The sequence below is a fragment of the Musca autumnalis genome, unplaced genomic scaffold (genome assembly GCF_047663935.1).
Source record: "Musca autumnalis isolate F117 unplaced genomic scaffold, ASM4766393v1 scaffold_3, whole genome shotgun sequence".
NCBI classification, from domain to species: domain Eukaryota; kingdom Metazoa; phylum Arthropoda; class Insecta; order Diptera; family Muscidae; genus Musca; species Musca autumnalis.
The window spans coordinates 249077457-249089768 of record NW_027411866.1 but is presented as its reverse complement, the minus strand read 5'-3'; the positions used below and the strand labels follow the sequence as shown (position 1 = coordinate 249089768).

Genomic DNA, 12312 nt, shown 5'->3' with positions numbered 1-12312 from the left:
CCAATATTGACTCAATCCACACAAAATTTCGGATAAGTTCAGTTTAGGACCTGCTCTCGAATCGCATTGATTTTTGTTGCAACAACTTGTATTCACTTACTTCACTTAGGGGCAAGTCCATACTTCCTGAGAAAATGGCCGGAAAGGTGCAAAAAGCCCCTGTGATACCTTGTGTGGTGGTTGGAGCGCAATATAACTCTCGAACGGATCTGTCGATTCGGTCAAAAATTTGGCCTTCGTAATATTTTATTAAAAAATAGTTTAAATTCGAAGATGTGCTATATCGGTCCACTCCTTCAGGTACCTCCCCCACAAAACTTCAAACATTTTCGGAAAAATTTTGAGCACGATAACTCTTGAAGGGAGTGAGTGACCCATGTAATCCATACTTTGCACATTCTAATATATCTACCAGTTATAGATCAGGTTCGAATATGGACTATATTTGTCTACTGCTTCTGGTACCTCTCACACAAAATTTCGGATAAGTTCACTTGAAGACCTGCTCTCGATTCACTTTGATTTTTGTTGAAGCGATTTGCATTGGCTACCTCCATTACGATGGTAAAAGTTTTTTTCAGGGACAAGTCCATAATTCTTGGGAAAACAGCCATAAAGGTGTAAAAAACCCCTATGTCACCATATGTGGCGGTCGGAGCACTATAACTCTCGAGCTGTTCAACCGATTTGGTCAAACATTTCGTCTTCGTCATATTATATCCAAACTTAGTTTCATGGGCAATAGCGGTCCACAACTTTCGGTACTTCTCCCCAATATTTAAAAATGTCACTAAAATGCAAGGACGATATCACTTGAATGGGGCAACCAATTCGGTCCAAACTTTGGATCACCTAATATTTTATCAAAATTTAGTTTAACTTCTAAAATGGACCATACCGGTCCTCCCTAAGGGTACGTGCCCTACAAAAGTTCAACATTTTTGTCTTAGTGCAGTTAATTTCTAATCCACATTTTTGTCGGCTAGTTCAAATGTCCAAAAAGGTCCACAAAATTCTGAAGAGACCTTAAATATATTCGATCTGTCCGGAAGTGTAAGTTTCGCTTCACATTGGCTGAGGGTATATATCTGTCGGCAAAGCCGACTGACACTTTTTTACTTGTTTTTCAGTAATTTTGTTTAGAAACCAGTAACGTTCGTTGGTATTTTTCGTAATCCCACATTTTAAAGCAAAACCTAAATTAGTGCCTGTTGCGTGTTCGTTCTTAAAAACAACAACAAAATACATGTATTTCAAATTTGAATAATTTAGGTATTGCCTTTATTCGTTTATAACACAATTAATATATCGAAAAATAAAAGCATTTTTTATTATTTTCTCAAAGAAGAAGTATATTCTCAAAGATTTTCATTATAAAACCTAATATTGAATTTTTTAAAGATATTTCCTTGTTTTTCTAGCCCAAATATACAAAACTACATTCGATTCGCGTTGTTATTTTCTCCGAATTTTGAACCTTCCACATTAAATCGTAATTCTCGATAATTCGTAAAATGTCCATGTTTCCTTACCTTTAAAATTCGAGATTTATGAGGTATAGGTATATAGACTTTATTTGTTGACTGTATGTATTTCATTTCTTTGGAAACTTATAGTACGTTTACATTTACGAAATCGAGTGAAAGTTTCATCTGGAATCCATTGGATTTCATTTGACGTTTAAGCAATGGAATTGACAGTTAAAATCGAGTGGATTTCGTAAATGTAAACCTAACATTATTGTGAAATTTAGTGGAGAAAACTTTTGTCTTCTTCTCAAATAAAGGTTTGTGGGAAAGTTTTGCATAAACTCAGATGAGGGACAACTTTAATCCTAAAATGTATTTTAAATTTTTACATATTTTTGGAGTTAAGGTCAAATATAGAGTATTGAGGTATTCTATATAATACGCTATCTGGAGTGGCACCCACCTCTGAAGTCAGTTTGGCAATGGACAAAAATATGTACCTAATACCTAATAAATTTTAAATATCTATTTATCTAACTTTATTTTCCCATTTTTATATTCGGAAAGTCCCAAAACACCAATAATGTTCTTAATTACGTTGTTGATCGATTTTAAATAAATATTCCGCATTTTTTAAATAAAAAATCCCCATTTAAACCGTTTAAAACAATATCACCATTGTTTGAATTCAATTTGCGTAAAGAGAATGTGCGTTATTTAGAAGAAGGAGAAAAATATAACAACCAATATGTACTTGGTTGAGGTCATTGTAACGCTTATTTGGTAAACCTTTTTGGATGAAATCCAACAATTAGTTCAGAACAAAAACCTGCAAAACATTTAGCTGCGTACTCCGAAAACATTTGGTTAGCGGGTGCCAATTAAAATTCGTAACAAGTTCTCTGGCAGTGAATTGCTGTTATGAATAAATGTCTGTCCACTGCATTGTGTGATTGCCTAAGCCATTTTTTAAACATTTTTCGCAGCACAAACTAATAAATAAATAAGAACATTAAATGAAAAATACTGCCTGATATTTAAGGTGTTTTTTACAGTGGGACCACTATTGGATCTGAAGTTGACATATCTTAATTATTGCACTTCTTTTGCTTTTTTTTTTCTTAATTAAGACACTATGATAGCACATCATAGAGTAATAGACAATTTAAATCCGCTGAATTTAATAAATCCGTATTATAACATTTGCTCTGAAATAATATGTACATAAATAAAAAAGAATAATGTTTGGTTTACATTTACGAAATCCACTCGATTTCAACTGTCACTTCCATTGATTAAACGTCAAGCATAGGTTTCCATGCAAATTTCCCCAACTACCCTTCGCAATACCTTTCGTCTTAACCACAAAATACAATGGCAACATCGTCCACATTACCTTACCACCATTTCTAATTTCTTTTCGTACTGTTTCTGTTTGATTACATTCCCTCGCTCTCTTTCACTGTTCAAATGTTTCGTCATTTCATTCCTCTGTGTTCCAGTTTCAATTCCACAACATACCAATTTTGTGTATAAAATGTTCTAGGTGTGTCTGAATGTGTGTCACAAACAACCACCATATATTCATATCAGCCTTTTGGCAGCGCCCCGCCAAGCGCTCCAGTGGCGCAATTGGTTAGCGCACGGTACTTATAATCAGTAACTTGTGAGCAATGCCGGGGTTGTGAGTTCGAGCCTCACCTGGAGCAGTTGTTTTTTTTATTGATTTTTCTCTCTAAAAATAAATATTGGTAAAGTGGAATTTTTCTGGATGATAGAATTTTGAAAATACGAAAATATCAATAGAAAACAATTTACAGGCATATTTTGATAATTAATTTCTCAACTACATTTGCTTTAGTTAAACTAAAGTGTCACATCTGAAAACATATAGTTTCGAGAACAATGCGTTTTAAGTTGCCTATTGAAATTTGACATCCCAACTTAAAAGGATTATTGCACAAAAAAGTAAATAAATAAATAAAATAACTAATTGGAAAATATTTTGTAAAGAGTTATCTGTGCTAAATTTCTGTGCAAGATCAAACATGGTTTCAAGTGTTTTGAAAAATGGGATATATCTGTTCATGCTTTTCGGTTTTTTTAAGATTTCACCCAAAGTGGCTGAAATTTGGTATTTAGTCTTCCTTGCTGCTACAAAACTTCCTCTCAGGAATTTGTCAGTATAAGTCCTAGTGTTGATATAACCCTCATACAACGATACCTCCCGATTTTCGGCTGAAAGTTTTGGTTACAATTGCTGTGTTCCAGAACCTGCAAGAAGCTAATACTTTTTACTACGATAACAATTTTTCCTTTATGTTTTCGAAAAAAAAAATAGTAAAAATTAGTAGATTCTTGCAGTACTGGAACAGACCAATTATCTTACCAAAATGGTATTAGGTTGCAATAAACTAAACCCATCTTTGATTTAACTTTAATTTTACTTTATTTAAGTAATTATTTTTATTATATTAATTATGTGTTGTGGAGTCCAGTTTTTTAATACATAAAAATTACATCCAAATTCTATATTTATACCCTCAGCCTTTAGGCTTAAGAGGGTATTTACACTTTGATACGACCAAAAATGTGCCTCATCGAAATAATGGTTTTAGACCCCAAGTATGTTTGTACGATATCCGTTTCAGACAATTTTGAGTAGATCTAGCAATGTCCGTCTGTCTGGCTGGTGCGCACGATAACTCTCGAACGGATCAATCGATTCGGTTTAAATTTTGGGTACCGAAATATTTTGTCCAGATTCGATTTAAGTTCAAAGATGGGCCATATAGGTTCACTCCTTCAGGTACCTCCCTCACAAATGTTCAAAAATTGTCGCTAAACTTGTGCGCACGATAACTCTTGGAGGGAATAACCGATTTGGTCCATACTTTGCACATCGTGTAATTTCTACCAAACTTAGATGAGGTTCCAATATGAACTCAATCGGTCCACTCCTTCGGGTACCTCCCACACAAAATTTCGGAAAAGTTCAGTTTAGGACCTGGTCCCGAATCGCTTTGTTTTTTGTTTACGCAAGTTGTATTCGCTGTCCTCTATACGACGCTGTAAGTTTCATTAGGGGCAAGTCCATACTTCCAGAGAAAATAGTCTGAAAGTTACAAAAAACCCTATGACCCTATGTGTAGTGGTTGGAGCGCAGGATAACTCTCGAACTGATCTACCGATTCGGTCCAAAATTTGGCTTTCGTAATATTTTATCCAAACTTAGTTCAATTTCAAAGATGGATTTTATCGGTGCACTCCTTCCGGTACCTCCCACACAAAAGTTCGAAAATGTTCGGAAAATTTGTGCGTACGATAACTCTTGAAGGGAGTAACCGATTTGATACACACTTTGCGAATTATGAAATTTCTACCAGACTTAGATGAGGTTCCAATATGGACTCAATTGGTAAACTCCTTCGAGTACCTCCCACACAAAATTTCGGAAAAGTTCAGTTTAGGACCTGCTCTCGAATCGCCTTGGTTTTTGTTGTAGCATCTTGTATTCACTGTCCCCTATACGAAGGTACAAGTTTCCTCAGGGGCAAGTCCATACTTCCTGAGAAAATAGCCTGAAAGTTGAAAAACAAACCCTATGACACCATGTTTATGGGTGGAAGCGAAAGATAATTCTCGAACGGATATGCCGATTCCGGCCTTCGTAATATTGTTTCCAAACTTAGTTTAAGTTCGTAGATAAGCCATATCGGTCCACTTCTTCAAGTACCTACCCCACAAAAGTTCAAAAATGTTCGGAAAAATTGTGTGCACGATAACTCTTGATGGGAGTGACCGATTTGCTCCATACTTTACATATTCTCATAATATCTACCAGATATAGATCAGGTTCGAACATGGACTATATTTGTCCACTCCATCCCGTACCTCCCACACAAAATTTTGGATAAGTTCACTTTAAGACCTGCTATTGAGTCACTTTGATTTTTGTTGCAGCAACTTACATTCGCTGCCTTAATTACGATGGTAATAGTTGTTTCAGGGGCAAGTCCATACCTCTTGAGAAAACAGCCCAAAGTGTGTAAAAGTCCCTTATGGCACCCCCATGTTCTATGTCGGTCCATTCCTTTAAGTATCTTTTCCGCAAAATTTTTGAACTTTAATCCCAATCAACATTTTTGTCGGTTCATACGACCAAAATTTTGAAACCCCCTAAATAAGTTTTTTGTGAAAAAAGTGTTTCAATTTGCACAGGCTGAGGGTATATCTCTGTCGGCAAAGCCGACTGATACTTTTTACTTGTTCATATTGAACACGTGTTTGTATCAAATTGAATGTCAAAACGAAATGTCAAAAATGAAGCGAAGAATTAAAACGTTTAACAATTTTCAACTTTGTGGCCTGAAGCCTCGCTTCGTTGTGGTATGTCCTATTGAAAACAGTACAATTTCATTTTTGCGCTTTGAAGCCAGGCGGAAAAAAATAAGCAACAAAAATCCATCGTGTTCTCGCCTTAAATTAGTTTCTCGATTTAAACTATAGACGCCTCTCATATGATTTTAATAAGAAAATAAATGCTCTGTTCCTTTACGTGCAAGAATCCTCAAGTTTTACCACTTTTTACTCGAAAAGCGTTCCTTTACTTTTGACACCATACGATTCATATGGGAGCAGTTTACAACTTTTACTACTATTGCCGGTTTTACAATTTTCGAAAGTAAAGGAACAAACCAAAAATAATTTCATATTCTACAACACACCAAAGAAACTACCCTTTTTAAAAGGCTGACTGGCAACATTCTTTATCAGACAAACTGAAACAAACACACACACACCATCCTCAACACTTTACAATTTTTCTCTGCCATTCGTTTCGCTCATTTGCAAAATGTTTCAATTCCATCGTTTCACATTTGTTCTTAGCACTTCGTCCGACTGTGTGAATGTGGCGCGGTTTCATGTACGCTATTTGACACAAAGTGGGCAAGCGCTCCAGTGGCGCAATTGGTTAGCGCACGGTACTTATAATCAGTAACTTGTGAGCAATGCCGGGGTTGTGAGTTCGAGCCTCACCTGGAGCAGGTGTTTTTTGTTAACTCATTATTTTTTTTAATTTTATTATTTTTTATGGGAACAAAATTACGTTTAATAACAAAATAGTATTCTATAAGAGATTGCATGGTACAATAATACAGGTAACATTATCATGCCAGCTGATGGTAACTTAATGTGTCAAGTGCATTGAATTGATGTCAAATTTTGACACCTTATGTTACCAACAATTGCTGATGCGGCTACCTGTGTATTTGTACCATGAGAGATTGGTAGGTAAATTCGGTAACATAAGTTTGAGAAAAAAAAATTATGTATATATGTACATACATACATATAGCTGTCCTTACAAGTACACATAATAAAAACAAAAAATATTCTTAAAGATTCAAAATCCAGAATATATATAAACAGCCGTGTTAATTCTTCTCCCATATAAAAATGACTTTGTACGAAAAAGTCAATATATGTATTTGACTCATAGATAATATTATGGACTTGTTTACAGAATCCCAGCTTATTGTGAAAGGTCAGGCCGAAATGCTGTTGATAGATTCTGCGGCCTAATTATACCCTACACCACACTGAATTCAGTCTAGAAATAAATGAGCTAAATTATATCGAAATCGGTTCAGATTTGGATATAGCTCCCATATATATTTTCGCCCGATTTCACGTATTTGCTGCACCAAACACGCTATATACGTCCGATTTTGATGAAATTTTGAATGTGGGACTGAATTCGGTCTAGAAATAAGTGTGCCAAATTATATCGAAATCGGTTCCGATTTGGATATAGCTCCCATATATATGTTCGCCCGATTTCACGTATTTGCTGCACCAAACACGCTATATACGTCCGATTTCGATGAAATTTGGAATGTGTGACTGAATTCAGTCTAGAAATAAATGTGCCAAATTATATCGAAATCGGTTCAGATTTGGATATAGCACCCATATATATTTTCGGCCGATTTCGTGTATTTTCTGCTCCAAACACGATATATAAGTCCGACTTCAATGATATTTGGAATGTGTGACTGAATTCGGTCTGGAAATAAATATGCCAAATTATATCAAAATCGGTTAAGATCTGCATATAGCTCCGATTTATATTTTACATATTCACAGTGGTGTAGGGTATCATATAGTCGGCCCCGCCGACTTTGATCCTTTCCTTACTGGTTTGTTGTTGAGTTTAACCCCTTTTGTTTTCTTTTCTGTTTTGTTATGATTTTTAATTATTCCTTATGTTGATGGTGGTGGGTGTTAGTTAAAATACTGTTTCTCCATTCACTTCTTTATCTTTCTAGTTAATCTAGGCAAAACCTGGGCATGTGTTTGTCAATTCTTATCTATATATATAAAAGAGCTCAGTGAGTGACTGACATATCATCGCCCAGACGAAACCGCTGAAGCTAGAATCTTGAAATTTTGGGTGTGGGTTGCTATTGGTGCGTAGGGTTTTTGGAAATTCGAACTAGAAGGGTACGAAAAGTAGTAAAAGGTACTAAATATGGTACCCTTCGTATTTGGCAAACGGGAAGAGCTAGAATTCTGAAATTTGGAGTGAGGGTAACTGACGGAGAGTTAGAAAGATGTACTAAAGGGTTTTTGGAAATTCGAAAGTACGAAAAGTACTAAAATTTACCAAATTTATTACCAATTGTATATTTTGAACGGATATAGCTAGAATCTTGGCATTTTATATGGAAATCAAGGTTGGGAGGTGGCGCTTCTAAAAGGAAATGGTTTAAGAAATTCGTACTTATGAGTACGAAAAGTTCTAAATGGTACTAAATTTAGTACAATTTGGATTTGGGAGAACGGGAAAGAGCTTGATACATGAAATTTGGAATTAAGATTAATGTTGAAGAGTAGGATTGAGATATGGGGATAGTTTTGGAAATTCGTACTTATGGTTACGAAGAGTACTAAATGGTACTATTCGTTAAAATGAATAGAGCTGGAATCCTCAAATTTGGAATTAAGATTACTTTTGGAGTGTAGGACTGAGGGAGTTTTGGAAATTCGTAATCATGGATACGAAAAGTACTAAATGGTACTAAATTAGTACAATTTGGATTTGGGTGAACGGATAGAACTGGAATCCTGAAATATGGAACTAAGATTACAGTTTACTGTAGAATTGGGGTAGTTTTGAAATTCGTACTTATGGGCACGAAAAGTACTAACAGGTACTAAATTTAGTACAACTTGGATTTGTGTAAACGGATAGAGATGGAATCCTGAAATTAGTAATTAAGATTACTGATGGAGTGAAGGATTGAGGAAGTTTTGGAAATTCGTACTTATGGGTACGAAAAGTACTAAATGGTACTAAATTGGTACAATTTGGATTTGGGTGAACGGATAGAGCTGGAATCCTGAAATTTGGAGTTAAGATTACTGTTGGAGTGTAGGATGTTGGTTTTGCAAATTCATTCCCATGGGTGCGAAGAGTACTAAATGGTACTAAATTTGGTACAATTTGGATTTGAGCGAAAGGATAGAGGTAGAATCCTAAAATTTGAGATTAAGATTACTGTGGGAGTGTGGGTTTATGGTGGTTTTGGAAATTTGTACTTATGGATACGAAAAGTACTAAATGACACTATTTTTTACAGTTTGGATTTGGTTTAACTAATAGATCTGGAATCCTGAAATATGAAATAAAGATTACCGTTAGAGTGTAGGATTGAGGTAGTTTTCATGGAAACGGAAAGTACTTAATTTGGTACAATTTGGATTTGGGTGAACTAATAGCGCTGAAATCTGGGTACTATTTGGATTTGATTGAACGGATAGAGATGAAGTTTTGAAATTGGGAAATAAGATTGCTGTTGGAGTTTAGGATTGAGATAGTTTTGGAAATTCTTTCTTATTGCGTACGAAAAGTAGTAAATGGTACAAAATTTGGTACAATTTGGTTTTGGGTGTACGGATAGAAGTAGGATCCTGAAATTTAGAATTAAGATTACTGTTTGAGTGTTAGATTGATACAGTTTTGTGAATTTCATCCTTATGTTTGTGTACGAAAAGTATTGAATTTGGTACAAATTGGTACTACATTTGGTACAAAATGGATTTTGGTGAGTGAATAGAGCGGGAATCGTAAAATTTGGAATTATGATTTGGATATGGGTAAACGGATAGAGGTGGAATACTGAAATTCGGAATTAAGATTACTGTTGGAGTGGAGGATTTATGTAGTACTAAATTTGGTATATGAATAGAGGTAGAATTCTGAAATTTGGTCGCTCTTAGTTTGTAGGGTTGAGATATGGATGTATAGTGAATATATCTAACATAAGTGAACCAAAATTACTAAATGCAACCTAATTTGGTTCAAATTGTTATTGTGTAAAGGGACAGTGCTAACATTGTGAAATTTGTTATTAGGATAGCAGTTGCCATTTAGAGTGGAGACAAATAAGGAGGAGGTTTTGGAGATTCGTACTTATCTATACGAAAAGTACTAAACACTGCTATAATTGTTTTCCGGGGAACAGATACAGCTGTAAATGAGTATCGCGGTTGGGATATAGTTTTGAATATAGGGATGTAATTTTTGGAACTTATTCCTCAAGGCGAATTTAACAAGGTGATCCAATAGTTGACGTTAGGTTGTAGTCTTCATTTTTTTTTTCAAATTTTTTTTGCGCGAAATATCCACAAATGTTAGAAGAAAACGTTAAAATATTATTCGCGAAGCTTAAACAAAGATGTTGTACAGATATTTTTTATAGAAGAGAAATATTTGTTATTTATTTTTGATTTAAAAAATGTTTAGACAGCAAATGAAGACATCAGTTGGTACGATTGTATCACCTTCTTTCTTGCACCATGTTATTCCTATTATAAGTACTAAATTTGGTACCGTTTTGACGTTGCATAAAGGTATATAAATGGAATTTTGAATTTTTGTATTAGGGTATATGTTGGTGTTTAGATAAGGAGTTTTAGAAATTCATACAATTTCTGAAATTAGGTATGAAGTTGGTGTTTTAAATACGAAAAGTACAAAATGGTACTAAATTTGGTGTTGGGTGAAGCTGGAATTGTATAATTAGTGTGTGAAAAGTACGAAAGTGAATAAATTTGGTATTGGGCTAAGGAATAGAAGGGGAAATCTGATTTATTCTATATTTGTCAGATTCACTGTTAAAGGTGGTAGTACAATAAGTGAACTAGAATTATTAAATAGCACTAAATATTGAAGCAGAGGTATTGAGTGAACCGATAAATGAATTTAGTTATGAAGATCACTGTTGAGATTGAATCAGAATGTTTAATGAAATCCGCCATTAAAATGTATGAAATGTTTCTACATGTAATACCGTGGATGGGGACGCGAAGGCGGCTTCTAAATAATTTACTGAAATCGAAAATTCAAAGGTTTTTTTTAAACAAAATTGTATTTTTTTTCTGAACTTTTTCGAAAGTAGTATTTAGAAAGTTTTTATCCACTGAGAACAAAAAGGCCTAAATTAAAATGTTTAAAAAAATTAAGTGTTGTATAGGGACCATGTCAAATCGTGCGCAATAAGTAACATTTTTTAAATGAATCACAAACTCCGAAATTACAGATACTTCGGTGGATAAATGTGGATGAAATCTTTAAAATACAAGTACAGTTCTAATAAAACGTGGACTGAAACTTAAAATGTGGCTCGCTGTTGATGTGTGGGGTTGCGATAATGTTTTTTTTTTTTAATTCGAACTAAAGGCAAACGAGTAGTACTTAAATAAAATTAAATATCAGTTAAAATACGTATTAGTTCATCAACATTTTCAGTGTCCACCATTTTCATATGTATTACATATCGTTTATTTGTATATTCCATTTCCGCATACGAAGTAGCGGGCATTTTGCCAGTAATATTATATGTGACATTTATATCGATGTTCTGTAGAAAGTGTATATGAGAATTATATACAACCAAATCAAAAATGTCAGTGACAATCATCTGTTGCTCTTTCAGAAGGGTATTCTGTTATTCTTTAGGACGATCATTTTGAAAAATCTAAGAAAAAAATGTAAACAATCGTCAAATGATCGCTGTTGGGAATCACAGAAGATAAATTTGAGCCAACAATCTTACACAGGTTGGAGAAATGTTTGCAGGGTTGAGAACAATATTTTAACGTTTTCTTTTATGCTTTTTTGGATATTAGGCTCAAAAAGTGTGGATAGCAAATGAAGGCTACGGCCTGAGTTAGCCCGAATTCACCTCTTGGATCACCTTATTAAATTCGCCTTGGTGTAAACCAAACAAATTCAATTATAAAGGAATTACATAATTTTTTTAATTAAAACTATTTTTAATTTAACATTTTTAGTAATATTAAAATTAAAAAAAAATTAATTTCAAAATTCTAATTCAATATTGATTGATCCTAGATTGAAACAAATTTCAAGGTCGATCACCGCTTAACATTTAGCCACAACATCGTCAACAGCTCCTGTGGCGCAATTGGTTAGCGCACGGTACTTATAATCAGTAACTTGTGAGCAATGCCGGGGTTGTGAGTTCGAGCCTCACCTGGAGCAGTGGTTGTTTTTTTATTTTTTTATTTTATTTTAAATTAAATATTCATTGAAATGGATCATTGTTACAAAAATAACATACATATGGAAATACCTTTAATAGAAAGAAATATTTTATTCATTGCCCTTCAGTAATTATTATGAAAATTATAATTATCAACCAGTCAAAAACGATCCGACTTTGTATTATATTTCACATGTGCTGAATGAATGAACTTCTCTGAATTTGAGAAGGGTGGAATTTTCCTTTTTTATTTAAATTCCTTTATCCAT

General features: G+C 34.2%; 1 protein-coding gene and 3 non-coding genes across 8 annotated transcripts in view; all 4 read left to right on the top strand.

Moving 5' to 3' along the window:
- Positions 1-12312, top strand: part of LOC141399276 (uncharacterized) — a 157389-nt gene that overhangs the window by 121880 nt on the left and 23197 nt on the right. The window lies entirely within an intron of this gene.
- On the top strand, positions 3087-3178 carry TRNAI-UAU (transfer RNA isoleucine (anticodon UAU)). Its single transcript is given in 2 exon segments — positions 3087-3124; positions 3143-3178. It is a non-coding gene; the product is annotated as a tRNA-Ile (tRNA).
- On the top strand, positions 6426-6517 carry TRNAI-UAU (transfer RNA isoleucine (anticodon UAU)). Its single transcript is given in 2 exon segments — positions 6426-6463; positions 6482-6517. It is a non-coding gene; the product is annotated as a tRNA-Ile (tRNA).
- On the top strand, positions 11951-12042 carry TRNAI-UAU (transfer RNA isoleucine (anticodon UAU)). Its single transcript is given in 2 exon segments — positions 11951-11988; positions 12007-12042. It is a non-coding gene; the product is annotated as a tRNA-Ile (tRNA).